Source organism: Empidonax traillii, unplaced genomic scaffold, assembly GCF_003031625.1.
Source record: "Empidonax traillii isolate 1590-97213 ecotype Southwest subspecies unplaced genomic scaffold, ASM303162v1 scaffold883:size360155, whole genome shotgun sequence".
NCBI classification, from domain to species: Eukaryota; Metazoa; Chordata; class Aves; order Passeriformes; family Tyrannidae; genus Empidonax; species Empidonax traillii.
In genome coordinates this window covers 101,436-118,120 of record NW_020956076.1, presented here as the reverse complement: position 1 = coordinate 118,120, position 16,685 = coordinate 101,436, and the positions used below count along the sequence as shown (strand labels likewise).

General features: G+C 37.3%; 1 long non-coding RNA gene across 2 annotated transcripts in view; it reads left to right on the top strand.

Annotated features, from left to right (window-relative positions):
* Positions 1-13,269, top strand: part of LOC114067226 — a 63,685-nt gene extending 50,416 nt beyond the window's left edge. Inside the window, exons 2-5 of one of the 2 annotated variants that reach the window (XR_003573351.1) lie at positions 405-628; positions 1,168-1,243; positions 4,704-4,837; positions 12,771-13,269. This is a non-coding gene — a long non-coding RNA (uncharacterized LOC114067226). The remainder of the gene's footprint in view (positions 1-404; positions 629-1,167; positions 1,244-4,703; positions 4,838-12,770) is intronic. The other variant, XR_003573352.1, reaches the window with a different exon arrangement.
* Positions 13,270-16,685: the final 3,416 nt, after the last annotated feature.

The window sequence follows — 16,685 nt, the reverse complement described above, 5'->3', positions numbered from 1 at the left end:
CTGCAGGCATTGTGCACCTGTTTGAAAGGACATAACTGTTTTTTTTCTTTTGCCATTTCCCAACTGCTGGCTCTTTTGGCAGGAATCTGTCTCCAACAGCTGAGAAGGCAGAAAAGCTAAAGCCCTTGTGCTACTTAGAAGATCTACCTACCTTCAACTCTGTGAAGAGCCGTGTGACACTACTGGAACTTGCTTCCCTTGGATTCTTGTGTACAGATTGAAATTTACACAGTAGTGGAGCTTCGATTGTTTATTGCTAGGGACAGGTTTCTGAGGGGCAGTCAAGGGCATAGATAATCTTTTTCTGGCCTGCTGCTTAGCTTTTCAATGTTGTCAACACTCCTTATAAAAATATGGTTCTACTCCATATTGCAAAATTTGATATACCCATTTCTCTTTTACAGAGCTCAAACCCATATGGCATTTGCCTCCTGCTGATACTTCCACACCAGGAATCTCTCCAGCAAAGCGACCAAGACTCAAAGAGGAGTACATAATATGTTCTTTGCTCCTTGTGCTCATATACCTAAGCCCTGTTCTCTAAATCAGAGGCCCAGAGAAACCTCTGGTGAAGATCAGGAGCTCCTACCTACAGTTCAGCCTGGAAGTTGGAGAATTTCCTATTCTGGTAGTCACAGAAATGAATCACGCTTCCACACTAGTTGTCTATTAGCAGTACTTCTCTCTAAACTTATACAGATCCACTTGGAGAATAAATGCCAAGCCACAGTGCTTCTGCCTTCTGTATCACCAGCAATAAAGCGGCTGAAGTTCAGATGTAAAATGATGCACAAAGCACTGTCCCACAGCTCCTTTGGCTCTAAAGGGGTGAAAAGTGGCAAAGAGTAGTAAAAACTTATTCCAGTCGATAAAGAAACTATGGTTTTGAGTATACACAGGAAACCATTTTTTTGAGTAAGAAGGTATAATTTAGTTTGGCATATACTTGCAAGCTGAACAAAGACAATCTAGGTAACAAATTACACTGTTCTACCAAGTGAATTCATGAGTATAAGGAAAAACAAATTTTTTCTGAAATTACATAACTTACTTTCCCTTCCTGTTCGATGTCTGTCCTTTTGTTCTTGTCAACCTCTATATGAAGCCATATGATGTTCCTACATTATCTTTTTGTTTTTCAGTGTATCTTATTGTATTTTATCCCAGGCAAAATGAATTTTAGGGTGGTGCCCCCAGAAAAGATTTACAAAGCTACCTCTGTGAGAGATGGCTGCTTCCAGATGTGAGTATAATGCTAGTGCAGCCACCTCTGTGTTTTAAATTTTTAAAAACATGTGGTTTCCATTTTGGTAAATTCTACATATCAGTCAGTTCAAGAGACCTGATACATTTTATATTTCTGTTCTTCAATAAAAGGCATTGTCCTGGCCTATCTCCAGCCTAAGGGTAAGAGAAAGTGTTCTGACTATGTTGGGATTTGTTCAGCTTTTCTTCTTCTTAAATCTACAGCAGACCAATGAGTTATGTACACACATGGTAGAGTCACAGCAGGATCTTCAGGTGGTAAAGATCAAAAAACAAAACAAAACAATACAAAACACACACCCAGAAAAAGAAAAAAATAAAAAAAAAAAGAAGGAAAGAGAAGAAAAAGAGGAACCAAGACAAAAAAAATCTACTTATGGAAAAAAGAATATGCTTTTCTAGCTGTGGTTAAACCACAACACCATGCTAACCAGGGCATTACATCAAAAGTATTCAAATTAGGCATTGCCAAAGGTAATGATACATTGGCATTAACTGAAATTAGTGAGCATTCATCATGGGAAGCTTTTTAGGACAAGGATAAAGAATCACATAGAGCTGGTGCTGTTTGGAAGAGAAGAGCAGAGTGGATATTGCCTTAACTTCCCTTTGGTCGTAGATGGCAGAGATAAGGGGGTTATCCTTCCGATGCTGCCTCAAGACCCGGTTAGGAATCTGTTGTTTTCCAAGTACCCCTGCAATGGATAGAAATTTCAGAGGAGCAGAAAGGTCGTAAGCATTGGTTACAAATTCTTGTGTGTACTCTTAAAGTACTATGCTTGGTCTCTATAGAAACAGATCATATTACTACACAGTTACATGTTTATGATGTGTCAGGTGAAAAGCGATAATGCTTGAAAACACATTTTGCATGTGCACAAATACCATCTCAAAGAGAAAAACTACTCACTTGGAGATGTATTTGCCTCTCCTAAAATTAGATGAGAGACGAACATAGAAACCTTGGGAATGCTCTCTGTTTCAGAGGTGACCATTCCTCACTACACCTAAAACATTTCCGTTAAAAAAAAATGAAGATGGGTGTAGTTATGATGAGCACATGACCAAGAAACACAGTTATGAGAAGAGGCAGCAGCCAAGGCAGTACCGACTGTCTCTAGTGAATGGTGCGTGTTGTGAATTGTCTGCCTGTCAATGACTCACCTCTGTAATGTAGAATTTGACCTGTTAATGGGGATGTAGGCTTTTCATTTATTTGAACTTGTCTATACTTGCCAGGATGTTCATGCATTGCTCATGGACATGAGCTGCTCCAAATACAAGCACACAGGTAGATACCTTGGAGAAGTTGTATCCTGAGAGATGTTAAAGTGTTTATTTTATAAGCATCACAAGTCAGTGTGGCATTGCTGGGCATATATTCCCTCTGGCATGCCCAGTACAGGGCCCTTTTTGCAAGCAAAAGGTAGCAGAGAGAGAGGCACTGCCTTAGGCAAACATATCAACCTTCCCAACCATGCTGTGCAATCAGCACCTCTCTACACTTCATGTTACCTCATATTATTCACAGCTCTCTTATCCATTCATTCTTCTGACATCAACAGAATTAAAAAATGCAGGCTAATAGGAACATAAAGACATAAGAGATGAAGAAACCTATTAATGGCTGGACGAGCATCTTTAGATTTAAAGGTAAAAGACTAACTCTTGAGTCCTAAATTTGGGATGTATGCATGATATTCAACTGGCCAAATGCAAAATTAAGTCAGCAGCTGGATTCTTATGCAGACAGTTGTTATGGCTGCTGAGGAGAGAAGTGAATGCAAAAAGTGAATTTTGACACAGCTGGAACAAACCAATGAGGTAACATTTTGTCATTTGTATTTAGCCATAGTATTGCTGACATTGTTCTAAAATTTCATTTTTTTTCATATTTCCATCACTTAAGACAGTAAGTTAATTTTCTTTAGCTTTATTTTTTATTTTTTAAATCTTATTCTAAATAACAATCTTTACCTTTTTTTTTCTTTCTTCTGTTTTCTTGTTTGTACTATTATGCCCTATTATGCCATTTGTCTGTATAATTAAAAAAATCACGTGGTATATATATATCTTACCTCACCTTACCTTACCTAAGTCTACTTACCTCAGATAACAATAACAGATAACTAGGGTGGTAGCTGAAGAAGCTTGGCTTAGTGTTTTGAGTCTTCATCAAACAAAACAAAACAAAATTAGAGTCTTTACTTCCTTTTTATGCTATAGAAGTTATGAATTTCTGTTTTCAGACAAAAGAAAGCTACATTTTAAATGAAGGCAGACACTTTTCAAGAAAAAAAATTCTGTTTAATCAAAAATGCATTTTTCTGTCAAAGAAAATGTGGAGTAGAAAATTCTCAGCCAGCTCACTTCTGTTTCTTATACATTCTCATGGGACTAAGCTTCTTATTTCAAATAGAAGAAAGAGACCTAAAATCCCCAAATCATACATTTCAACTTCCTATCATATGTCAGTCAATTTTTCCTTCAGTTTTCTTTCTCTGCAGTCAGCTTGTATGTTTCTACTTAGGCATTCAAGACTAAGGAATAGTCAGAAATTCATCATCAATCTTTATTTCAGGACAAAATATTTTTGAATGGTCTGTAAGTAATTGCAGAGATCTCTGTTTTTATCAGCACTTCAGGATCCCCCCAAAAACAACCCCTCAATATGATACCTTCTGTTTTCAGTGTTTATTTTTCTCAGTAAAAAGCCCAAACATCTCTCAAAATAAAATGCAATATCTCTCCAACAGGGGAAAAATATTTTTATATTCTTTCTCCCAGTAATATTTTTTCATATAACTTTTTCTTAAACTCATAGAAATGATGAAAAGACAACCATATTGATTATATATTCTTCAGACAACTGTCACCGCAGAACATCATGGTATTTCACTATAGCTTTTGAATTACTGTCTTTGTTTTTGTGTGTAGCTCTGCTGCAGTTTAATAACTGATGGGAATAGCGGTCATGTGCAGAGAGATCTTTATTTTTCCAGTTCACTTTATATTTCTTCTGATCCTCTTCTTATCTTTATTCTGCTTTTAATATGTGCAATTTCATTCTGTCAACATTATAGGAACGTTTATACTTAAAGAAATTGCCTATTTCTCATAGCTGTAGGTACTGACTTTTGTCTCATAGACCAGAATATCGTGGATTAAAAATTCTTTTCTATTGTGGTTGCAGCACAGCGATGTTCTGTATTGTATTAATTCAGAAGTTCAGTACGTAATGAGCTTTCATTATGCCACAACACCACGAAAAGTTTGTTCACGAATTGGATGCAATTGAGGATTCAACTCTTTGCTACAGTTGATAAAGATGTAGCCTGTAACATCATGCACTCACAATCCCTCTTTAAAGATATCAGCTATTTTAAAAAATAATTTTTTTTAACCAGGTGTCTCCTTTAGTAGCCATTATTTTGCAGCCCACAGCCTCTGACTGAATCAGTAAAACTAATTGCTGAATGTAAGACCTCTCAATTTAATTCCAGGAGTGTGTATCACCCAAGGAAAGACCCAGCATTACAGCCTACATAACCTCAGGATCATGAAACCTGTGGTAAGTTCTCTAGTAGCTGACGGATGTATGACAGAAAAAACACCCCAAAGTAGTTATTTGACATGAGACCATAAGTACATGAGTAACCTTACAGCTTTTCAATTTTAAAACAAATATTTCTATGAAACTGCATTTCCCTTGGAGTCATGCTGTCCTGAGTTGCTAGCATCTGAGAAGCATCAAGTTCACCTCCACAGGGATGTCCTCCCTCCTCTAGCTGACTGTTTTCACAAAATGAGTCAGAAATTACTGAGGGTCAGCTGAGCTCTGCCAACTGAAGCCTGCTCAGCTGAGACTGACCAACAGGTTCAGAAGCTAGTATGGTGAGCTCACTGAAAATTCATCAGAGACAGGTGCAAAATGCTACATTTAGTAAGGAATAATCAGCTGTCCAAAGGCAAGGAGAAGAAAGGATAACTAGGTAGCAAAAGAAGATCTATACATCATAATTTATCATAGTTTTCAAATAGTGCTTTGTTATTAAGAAAACCAAACAACACATTAGATTGAATAAATAGGAATACTTCCTGTAAAACAGTCTGAAATACTTTCTCCACCAGAAGATGATTATGGGATGTTTGAAGGAAATGCAAGGAGGAAAACAAAGGTTCAGTCTTTACAACACAAACTCAAAGGAAAGACTCAGCAGGTGATGATATCTAAATAAAGGAGGCCCTGAGGGTGGATATGATGTCTAATGTCAAAAGGGTAACCAGAAAAGAGGAACAGAAAAATTTTATGTCAGATTTTATTCGGGTAGGACAGAAAGCAATAGGCTGAAATTACATCAAGGAAGGCTCAGAAAAGGTAGTATGAAATATTTTTAATACTACAAAAATGGAGCACTGCAATAGATTGGTTGGGAAAATTGCCATCAGAGAAAGTCTTTAAGACAGAGCTAGGCTCAGGTGGCTGGGAATTGTTCAAGAGCTGATAGTGCCTTGGAAAAGAAGAATAGTCTACGTGAGCTCTGGGGCTCTCTTGCCACCCACATTTTCTACTGGCTTGTTAATCTGTTGCTGATGCACAGACTTGCAAACAGTACAGCTGTTGAGTCTCATCTTGTTAGGGAACTGAAATAGAAATAAAAGCTAAAAATTTGAAGAGTGTGTCATCTTTCCTCTGTATTGCTCAGATCTGTTCCTTCTTTACAATCTGATCTTAAACAAATTATTAAAATCAGATTGTTGGGGAGTTTGGTATTTGAACTACAGATGGTTTTTATGCAAAAACATGAATGAAACAATAATTACAGCTGGTAAACAATACAAAGAATTATTTGAATATCTTTGTGCTTTAATGTAAGGAATTCCTTTTCACAGTTATTAAGGGAATTGTTATTTGCTGCTGAAGGTTAAAAATTCTCAGACGTGTTGTTCCCAGACCATATACTAATTTGAATACAAAGCACTTATAATCTGAGTTGGGGTTTTTTGGTAAGGGTAAAATGGCACTGTCTGTTAGTGTTCAATTATTATTCATTGTCTTGCTAGACATCCAGTTAGGAAGCAGGAATCATACGATCTAGTTGATATGACTTTGCCACATGCCACGAACAATAGCTAGTGAACAGCAAACAGCTGAGGCAACTGTTTACATGAATCCTCCAGACTAAAATGTGTGCATACGTTTGAAAATAGTTAAAGCAACTGCAAACATGGGAATAAGTCAGTCACAGAATCACATCATATTGGAAGGGACCTATGAGGATCACAGAGTCCAACTCCTAGCCCTGCACAGGACCACCCCCAAGAGTCCCACCATGTGCCCAAGAGTATTATCCAAATGCTTCTTGAACTCTGTCAGGCCTAATGCTGTGACCACTTCCCTGGAGAATCTGTTGTTCACAGGCACAGAAACTATATGCTTTTAAAGCCAATTTAAGTCCAGCTAATCAGTGAACCAGTCCTCATCATGACCAAATTAGTAAAAAGAGTAGTTTGCTGAAGCAACATGTGAAACCTTAAGTCTGAATTTTGTATGTTTTATCAGCTCAGTAGAACAAGAGGGAGCACAGGCAGCGCTATGGGGAAGGAAGATAATGTCTTCACCTATCACGTTTTGAGTGTGACTGCTGCTTTGGTTTTCATCCTCCAATTATCAGAAATGATCACACAGAAACTAAGAGCTGATGGAACATCTTTAGGCCAGGTGCTGCCACTTATCTGCTCTAGTATCTACTTTTTGCTCCCACACTAATGAAAAATGATTTCAAAAGAAATGAAGATCCTGTTTCAATAAGACTGGGGAAAAGATGTAACCTAAAAAGCTGTCTACAGACTCAGGAATAAGTGAAATGTTTTGACAGGGAAAAATATGTGTTGGCAACATTGCTCGACTCAGATTTCAAAAGTAAAATTGAAACCATACTTCTACAGGGTGCAGACACTGACAACTGGAAGCCTGTTCTGCAATATATAGTAGTTAAGAATATGCCAACCAGCTCCTCCTCTCCCCACTTTCTTGCATGTACAGGACAAATACATTTCTAGGAAAAGAACAATCTGACTTGGTAATTTTTTGAAAACAAACAAACAAAATCCAAATCCTACTCTCATCTGACTATAAAAGGTTCAGAGAATGTACAGAACATCTGTATCTAACTATATAAAACTGCAAGGAAGGAGGTATTCTTCAGACTTGTCTGGTCCTTTTAGGCTAAAACTGGGTTGAGCTCATGCCTGTGTGGTGTCAGCCTACATGAGGTGCAAAACTTGATGCATGAAAGACTCCCATACCTAGAATCTAGACTTCAATATTAAGAATAGTCTCAAGTAAGATTGGGAAGATAGGCTTTGTAAATTCATGAGATCAGTTTGAGCAACAGCTATGAAAAGTGAAGCTCCCAAATCCTTATGACCAGGGAGATACCAACACTTAAGGCTAATATAAAAGCCCAGAAGATAAATATTTCAATTTATATATGTTGTATTCTTAGTTTCCTGGTCATGGTCACTTCAAGATAGCCATGCAGGACTTCTCTTTGTGCAATCAGCAAAATACTTTTGGACCAGAAACTGTGAATAACAAAGACAGTCAGCTATTTCACTAGATCATTCAAAAATAAAATACAAAAGACAGGCAAATAATTTCTCTCAATCTCCTATTGTGTTTATATGAGGAGATCTTGAGATAAAGCAAAGACTCCCTTCCTTGAAACCTATTCCAAACAAAACCATTAAGTAAATCTAGAATATTGATTTTTCTCTTTCCTTTTGGACAGATATTAGTTGTTTCACTGTCTTTTTTTTTTTTTTTTTTCTTCCCGCAACATTATACAAGCTCATATAAGATATAAGACAAATTCCTCAAGGAATTTGTTCTACAACCTTCCTTTAAGGTTTCCCAACTCTATATATTAACTTTCTGCTGACATCTGAAGCTTTGTTTCTCAGGGCACTTAGCAGAGGAGGAAGCATATGTCTGAATCTTTTTTCAAAGAATCCATTCTGCAGATTCTGTTCCCAAAGAAGTGTATTTATAAGAGATGCTTCAGCACTTCATTTGGTTTGCAACACAGATGCTGTTATATTAGTGCTGCAGTGCACAGGGAGTTTATGCGTATATATAGTTCTTTCCTAAGTATGAACTTGACATAGCAGTTGAAATGATGTGGTTCCATGTGCTGGTCGGCTTAGAGAGAGACTCCCTCAGGAACCCTGGGTGATGCTCCTCTCTATCTCACATGCAGAGAGGGCATAGCAGAGCACCCTTCTGTCTGCTCCAGTCATGTCCAGACCAGCTTTGTCCTAGAGGAGGAGGCATGCAGTGGATCTGGTTTTGCCTCCAGCAAAGTGGGCAAAAAGGCCTTTCTGGAAGGCAGCGATAATCCACAGCACCTTCCTCTTCATGTGAGCCATTACATCAAGAAAATCCTTCAGTGTGATGGTGTCATACAGCAGTACCCTGAAATGCTGAGGGTGATGGATGTACTTCAGAACTACATTTATGGGAAACTGCAGCCTAGAGCGTAACAGTGGAGATACATTCCCCACACTCTGTCTTTTCAGTTAATTTTCTGGCTTTGTGGAGTTGAGATAGGTACAGACTATCATACCTTTTTCCTTATGCTCTGCATTCAAATTAGGTAAATAAAGTGGATTTTAAGTGAATTATAAGCCTTATATTCATTTACCACCAAAAAAAAGAAGAAAAGTGTGGGGGAACTGGCAGAAGAGAAGAATGCAAAAGTAAGAAGAAAATGAGAAAATGCAGAGCAAACAGAAAGCAGGGAAGAGGCAAGAAGGACTGAGAATTTTCTTCCCATTTTAAAGGTCATTTCCTCCCTCTGGCTGGCTTCTGTAACAATAGTAATATATACTACCAACACTAACACTTCAGGGGTTATTTTTTAACCTATTGAAAGGATGAGAACATTTTTTTCTGAAAATATTAAAACATTTCGGTAAAAAAAAACCCTACTGAAAATCATCTATCATTGTGCTCATTGCAACAGTGTCTTTCACTTTCTCAAACTTAACATTCAAGTCTTCTGTGGCTGAATAGGTCCCTGGATAATAAGTAGGGATGTGTGAGGGATGGTTAAAAAACCGAAAAGTAAGGATAGAGGGGGGGAGAAGTATAAAGAAAGGCAAGGAAGAGGGATGGAAAGGACTGAAATAGAGAAAAAGAATAGAGATAAAGAAGAGTAAGAGATAAATGGTAAGGAACTTGGCTTTCACTTGCACTGACTCCTTTGTGCAAATCTGACAGTGAAAAGTTGCTCCTATTCTTTTTTACCTCTATTCCAATAAATCTAAGTTGCAGATAGACCTTTCTGATTCAGACCAATAAGGAAAGAGAAGGAAGAAAAAACAGTTCCAGAAAAAGGAAGCAGGAGAAAAAGAGAACTAGGGCTAAAATAAGGAGAAAAAATCTGGAAAAGTTTTTATGAACTTCATGCTTTTCCTTTTCAGTTGTTACCTACAGTTTTTAATAGTTTTCTAAATTAAATGTTTCAATGAACATTTTGGACATTTTCTCCCAAACCGAGCTAGTGAAAAATTTCATTACTATTGCTAGCTTTCAGTCATTTCTACCTTAAATATAAAAGTAAAAATGTGAGTGGAGGGAGTATGATTTAAAGAACTATCAAGTTTTAGCAAATAGAAGATGAAGGAGAATAGTGAAAAGCAAATGAGATTGTTGCATTGAAGACCCTAAGTAATAGCAATATTAAAAATACTGATGCAATCAATCACTGAATGCAACATTTTAATGCACCCTGACAAAATCAAATGCTTACATTCCACTAGAGAAAAAATCATGTGAGTCCTCTTTATAGAAAATATGAGAAATAGGGCAGAAATAAAAATTAAAATGATGTTACAGTGAAAGCTATAAAAATAGCTGAATGTATTTTCAGTTCTCTGGCTGAAATGAAGGCAATATTTTGGATCCAAATAAATATTTTGTTTGAACCCAAATGAAATGTTTTATTTCACTTTGATGTCCTTCGTTTACTTGCAAAATAGGTCTAAATGTAAATTTAGATAAATTTTTAAGCAGAATAACATTTTTTAAAAGTTTTTAAAATGTCAAAATAAACTACTTAGATGTTTTGCAACTCTTTTCCAGGGATATTTTTTCCTCATGTCAAACCAGTTCCATAAATTTGACGCTATTTACAAATAGTTACAGATGCTCTTGTTTTGCATTTCCTGTCTTGTAAAACAGACGACCTTTTCTGACAGGCGCTGTATGCAAAGCTGGAGACTGCTTTTAGACTTCATTTTGTAGCCTTTTATTTCCTTTGTCTTTCATCATGTTTATTCATCGATCTACTGGAAGATTCTGAAAGGCCAAAAGATTCCCAGATTTGCGTTTAAGTTCAAGAGACCTCCTAAACCAACTGCCGTGCTTCCTCTTCTGAGCAGGCCAACATAGGCTGGGTGTAGTGGCACGTCCTGGTCTTTAAGGAGATCAGCACTAATTGCTCTGAGGATCTCCACATGGTCTTCTGCCCTGACTCGATGTTAGCTAGATCTGAAATGGCTCTGACGAAAGTTTCTTTGATCCAGCTGAGGGAAGCACTAATCTTTTTTTCTTGGATTCACCTCTGGAAGTGCCCAGGTCACATCTGCTCTGTGCAGAGCCAAAGATAGGTTGCAGCTGCCTGCAGAGGATCAGGTGAACATACTTTTTTAACCCGTCCTCTGCTTAATGAGGTTGAGGGAACAGGTACCACTACTAAATCAGATTTTTTTCCACTTCTTAGACAATGAAAAAAAAATTCATTGAGCAGACATAATCAGCAGATGTGTTGATTATGAGTGCCTTGTGATCCAGAGAGATATTTGGTCTTACTAGAAGCCTGTTCTTCTCTGGGAGCTGGTTTGGCTCCACTGTTTGCATCCCTGTCCAACTGATAGAACTAATAAACTTTACTGAGGTAATTCCCTCTGCTCTTTGTCAGTAGATCTCAAAGCTGTTCATGCTATCAGTATCCACATTTTAAGTTCACAGAAACAGAGCCTCTGAGAGGAAAAGTGCCTTGCCGATACTATTTTGGCAGAACTGGAAACTGAGCTAGTGAGCCCCATTACAGAGCCCCAAGCACCAGTTAGCCTTTTTAGCTCTGTCACAGTCTATTGTGGTGCTATTATTGCCACACTCAGTTATGGTCTTATAAAGAGTATTTTGTTACCTAATGAGTGGTTTGAATGTGTCTATCAGTTTTCAGGTTTCAGAGCAACGGCTGCTTTAAAATGAAGAACATATTTCAGGTTTTTAAGCAGGATAGGCTCAGGTTTGATTTCCTACCAGCTTCATGCCAACTTGCATTGACTTTTGCAAAGTAACTCATAATTTACTGTGGAAAGAATGGGAACAGGATCAAATGTACTGGGTGAATGGTTTTTAAATTGCTTGTTTTTCCCTTCCTTGACTTTCAGTTCCTATTTTGTTAACCTCGTGTTTTAAAGTAACTGTATGTTATATTTTCTGAAATCCACTATGAGATGTATTCTGCTCTGAATCTATACACATAGCTTTTCCTAATAGTAGTGGAAGTCATGAACATATACTGAATAATACAATGCAGTGTGCATAAATCCTATGGGGAATCCAAGTCCTGGATAGAAAAAAAAAAAAAGAAATCACAATATTTTAAAATGCCAGTTGTAACATTGCAGTGAGTTCCAGGCACATGTTTGCCAGTAATGAATGGAGGAGTGCAGATACAATATTGGAACTGTCTCCTGCAGAGTGGTATCATATATAATCATACATACTGTCAGCTCACTTGATTATGTTCGGGATTGCAAGCAGCACATACAGAAACAAAGGAGAATTTCTTATGTCCCTCAAATTTAATTTTTATGAGAAATATATGGAGGAATTAATCGGTGATTACAGCACAGGAACAAAAGCTCCTGTATCTTTTTATATTTGCATAATAAACACACCTTTGTGAATTCCTTTTAGAAAGATAATCACACATTCAGAAAATTTTGCTTCCTTAAGAACAAACATTTACAGTGTTAAATCTTCATTATAGCAATTTAATTAGTTGCCACATTGTTTCATTTCATAAGCAGCTCACGTTACTAATTATCTTAATTTTGTAAACTCCATGATCACAATTCAATCATTAATCAATATATCAGAAGTTCACTCCATTAGCTGTCGTTTGTAACAGGGCATCTCAATTGATTAGGCTGTAGATTTTTTATGGGTCTTGTTTTATAAATTGAACCTAGTCAAGTAAACATAACATTTGGTAATAGTCTTCATAGCAACTGTCAAAATGACTTATTGTTTTTCTAGTCCTGCATTCCTTTAGAATTAATATTACCTTTGTGCCCTTTATAACACTTATTATTAAAGCTATAAAATTCTCTATGTTTAATGAGTGAATGCTTCATTATATGTATGGTTTGCTTGACAGACTGAAAATTTTTCTAATCTGTTTCTCTTTTCCTCTTGATTGAAGGATTGTAAATATGCAATTAGCAGCTGGAGTAGAAGTAAAAGCAGAAAATGTCAACTGTCAAGTAGCTCCATTGAAAGACACATGATGCTTCAAGCTAAGACAGAAAGACAAAAGCACCTACCAACAAGGATAAAGGTTGCAAAATCTCTGTTTAAACATTCCATTAATCTCTTCCATGAAATAAATATAATTAATACATCCAGAAATAAGGAATCCACTATCAAAACTGCAGTTTACTTTTGTAATAAGGCTCTGTGTGGTAATGCTATACTCTACTGCCAATAGAAATTCTGGATTCCACCTCTGTTATAATTAATAACATATATGCCTTTATGTAACATGTGGCTGGCCGTATCACAGTAGCGCAATTGATTTCCCAGGAATATACATGGGAAAAGGGTGCAATACATCACTGTCATCTAGAGTATATTTCTTTTCTAGACTAAAACATCTAGTTCTACTTGCAAACAGTTGATTGCTTCTGCGTCCTCTGTATGAAAACCTGGATTTGCCTTGGCTCTCTTATGCAATGGCTGACCATGCTTTCGTTCAGCACTGCAGAAGAGGAATGCTGAAAGGAGGCAAGAGGGACATATAGAGATATTTGTTTTCATTGACAAGCCAAGAATAACTGTTTGCAGCAACATGTTATATTTAAAGCCCTATAAAAGCTCTAAATAATTAAAGAGACTGAATTCTCTAGATGTTCCTGGTTATCCATACCAGTAGGAGAGGTTCAGTGTGAGGCACAATGAACAGAATGAACAGGCTGTTTTTAACCTACACAGTTAAAGACTTTGCCAAGCCAAGCTATGCAGAGGTATGAATTCCTGCCTGGACAACTGCCCTGTTAGACTGTCATATTAGACCAGAATTAACCTTCCTATTTCCTTCTCAGAGGCAGTTACCACAGAGGTCCTCAGGGTTTAATACTGTGAAACGTGGTTGTTCAATGTCTGGCTAAATAACACAGGGTTGTGAGAATAATCTATCTATCAACAATTCCAAAAGCTTTTGATGGCTTTCTGGTCAATAGCCTAGTCAGTCTGTCCTTTCCCCATCTTCTTCATTTATTTTCATCTAACTTTTAAAAAGGCAATTAATTATCAGATCAGATTTCCACATTCTACCGGTCATACATATTCAAGTTTATTCCAAATTTTCACAATATGTAACATTTTAGTTTTGCCTGTCATATGTTAGCTAACATGCATTAGGTATATAATCTAAAAATGTCATGTATATCCCTCATACTACCCCAAGTAATATGTACTTGAGTAGCAGGAATCTGGTTTGACATACCAGTTATCACTAGTTAAAACACAGATGAATAATAATATGACTCACTGTTAAGAAATAAAGTGTGACAGAATTTTAATCTACCTGGGTCCAAACTATCCAGGGAAAACCATAAGAGAACCAAGCAGAAACAGGTTGTCAGGAGCTGGAGAGGGCTGGGCGGGAGTAGGAGCCAGACAACAACAACCAAGTGCAATGACAAGTCTATTCGAGTCAGTGGCCTCATCCTACCACCTGGAATGGGGTACAGCCAGGAATAGCAGCCAGAGTCCCCTCAATAGAAACCTGCTTTCCTTCACCAGGTGGCCGTTGAACCAGAAAGAATAGAGACTGCTGGCTCTACACCTCACATGAGCTAAACAGAAATCAGCTTAATTTATGTTAAACAGAAGAATTAACCAAGGCAGGTCTATAAAGGTGGTTTCAGCAGAGAAAACTTTTGCAAATTAGTTAACGAAGACTGCTGGACTGAGGAGTCTCAGAATGTGCATTCAGAGAGAGCTTGACATTTTTTTAGGAAAAGATACTGACTTGTTAGGGTTTCTATCCAAGCACTGGGGGAAATAGAAGGAATTACCAAGCTGATCTGGTACATGATCACCTGGCAAGTTAATTAGTAATAAGGAGAAATTGTACAAGAAAATAAAAAGACCTGAAGTAAGAGTCAAACCAGAGGTCAAACCATATAGGCCTTTAGTGAGAAATTGTGCAAGTTAGACTGATTTGCTTTCCAAACGAGCAGCAAGAAGTTCTGTATATGTACAGTTAACCCTCCTCACTCCCAAATAAAAACTTGGAGGATCACTACTTTGCAAAACTGGGCTAGAGATTAAACAAGATCTAAGTATACTCAAAACCTAACTGAATAGCTCCAATTGGTCCTTGGTAAGAATGTTGTCATTTGCTATAAGAATTTACTTGCTGTCAGTAAATATTTCCTGAGATGTTACAATTTCATATCTGAAAGTGACACTAATTTAGGTGCTTCAAAGTGTAAGTCAATTGTTACTGATTAAAGATTAGGGAGAAATCCAGTGTTGATAGGTAGATTACTCTCCATTTGTGGTTTGTTTTTGCTGTTTGTCGAGAAGTGTCAAATGCTGGCCCTTCTCAGCCCAAACCAGGTATACTTTAAATTAGTGTAGCAAACCCCATTAAACACTTAATTACTTTGTTTAGCATTACTTAAACAGACCTGTTAAGCATGTGAATAAAACTTTATCCTGTCTGAGAAGCAATAGCAAATTTGGAATATCTATAGACAGAGAGGGGGCTCTTTGTGTGCCGAATTATCCTCTTTGTGGTCCAGGCCATCAATTTTTAAAGAAAGATTTCTATTCAAGAATGGAAGACTGGATTGGAAAGATACTCCTCTTTCCACTGTTCATATTGTCTGTTTCACAAGAGAAAAGTCTGCAAAGGAATCCAAGCTCCACCTAATTCTCTGAAGATTTTTGCATGTGACATGTGACTTAGAGGAGCTATTTTGGGACTATTTCTAGGATCTGGTTTTAAAACATCAAGTGAAAAACTAAGGAAGTGGGCCAAAAAAGAATTAGAAATAGTCTGAAGTTATACTAGAGAGGATAATATTTTGCCTTTCAATGTGGTTCTTCTTCTCAGGATCCCAGGGAGTGGACACTGCCAGCTGAGCATCTGAATGGATGTCAGGGTCTCAGCTCTGCTTCTTGATCACCGTGCCAGGGACAAGCAGGCTGGGTAGTGGATCCCTCCCTTCTCCAGAGCACCATCTCCTCCAATCCTGCTTCCTCTGTGCTACTCAGGCATTTGCACCATGCCTCTCTTTCTGCCAGGATACAGAAAAGCAGAGAAGAACTGGTAAGGAAAGGGACAAAGAAGAAAAGACATCTTTTTGTATCACAAAGAATTTGTTCAGGAATTTAAAGATTTTAAGGTCAATTTCAAAATTATGGAGTCATTCTCCAGAACGAGAGATATTTGATTTGACGAAAAAAAATCCTCCTTTTTTTTCCCTAAAGAAATTCCCTTATTTTCAATCTACTGAATTTTTGGCTTGTACCACTTCATCAGTACAGTGTAAAGATAGGAGGTAATCCTTGCCTCCACCTCAGATAAAACGCTTGTGCAAAATTCCTTCTAGACAGCTTTCCACTCCATCTTTCTTTGGTTTTGTTTCCATTCCTTTCCTCTTCCCCACCCCATCCCCCAAAAGATGGGGACAGTTTTTCCAACCTAATCAATCACATTTGAATGAATATTTTTAAAGATATTTAACTCAAGACTCTGTTAGATAATCTTACTTAAACCAGAGGAAACAAGTATACAAGACTGGAAGGACCAAATTGAAACCAGAAAAGGAAAACACTCTGATTATAGAATTCCAAAATGCCTGACTACTGAAGATATGAACATGAAACAAAATGCCCTTTGTTTGACTCTCCATTGAGTGCTACCGCCAACATTGCCAGAACCCCCATTATTATTCATAAACAGATTTCTCCAGAACACCATATAACTGTCATGCAAGCAATACAGATTGTATTGTACCACAAGAAATTTTTTTTTTTCCCCTGAAACAGCTTGGCTCAACCTTTCTTTGTGTCTGGCACTGATGCCCATTTTCCTACAAACATA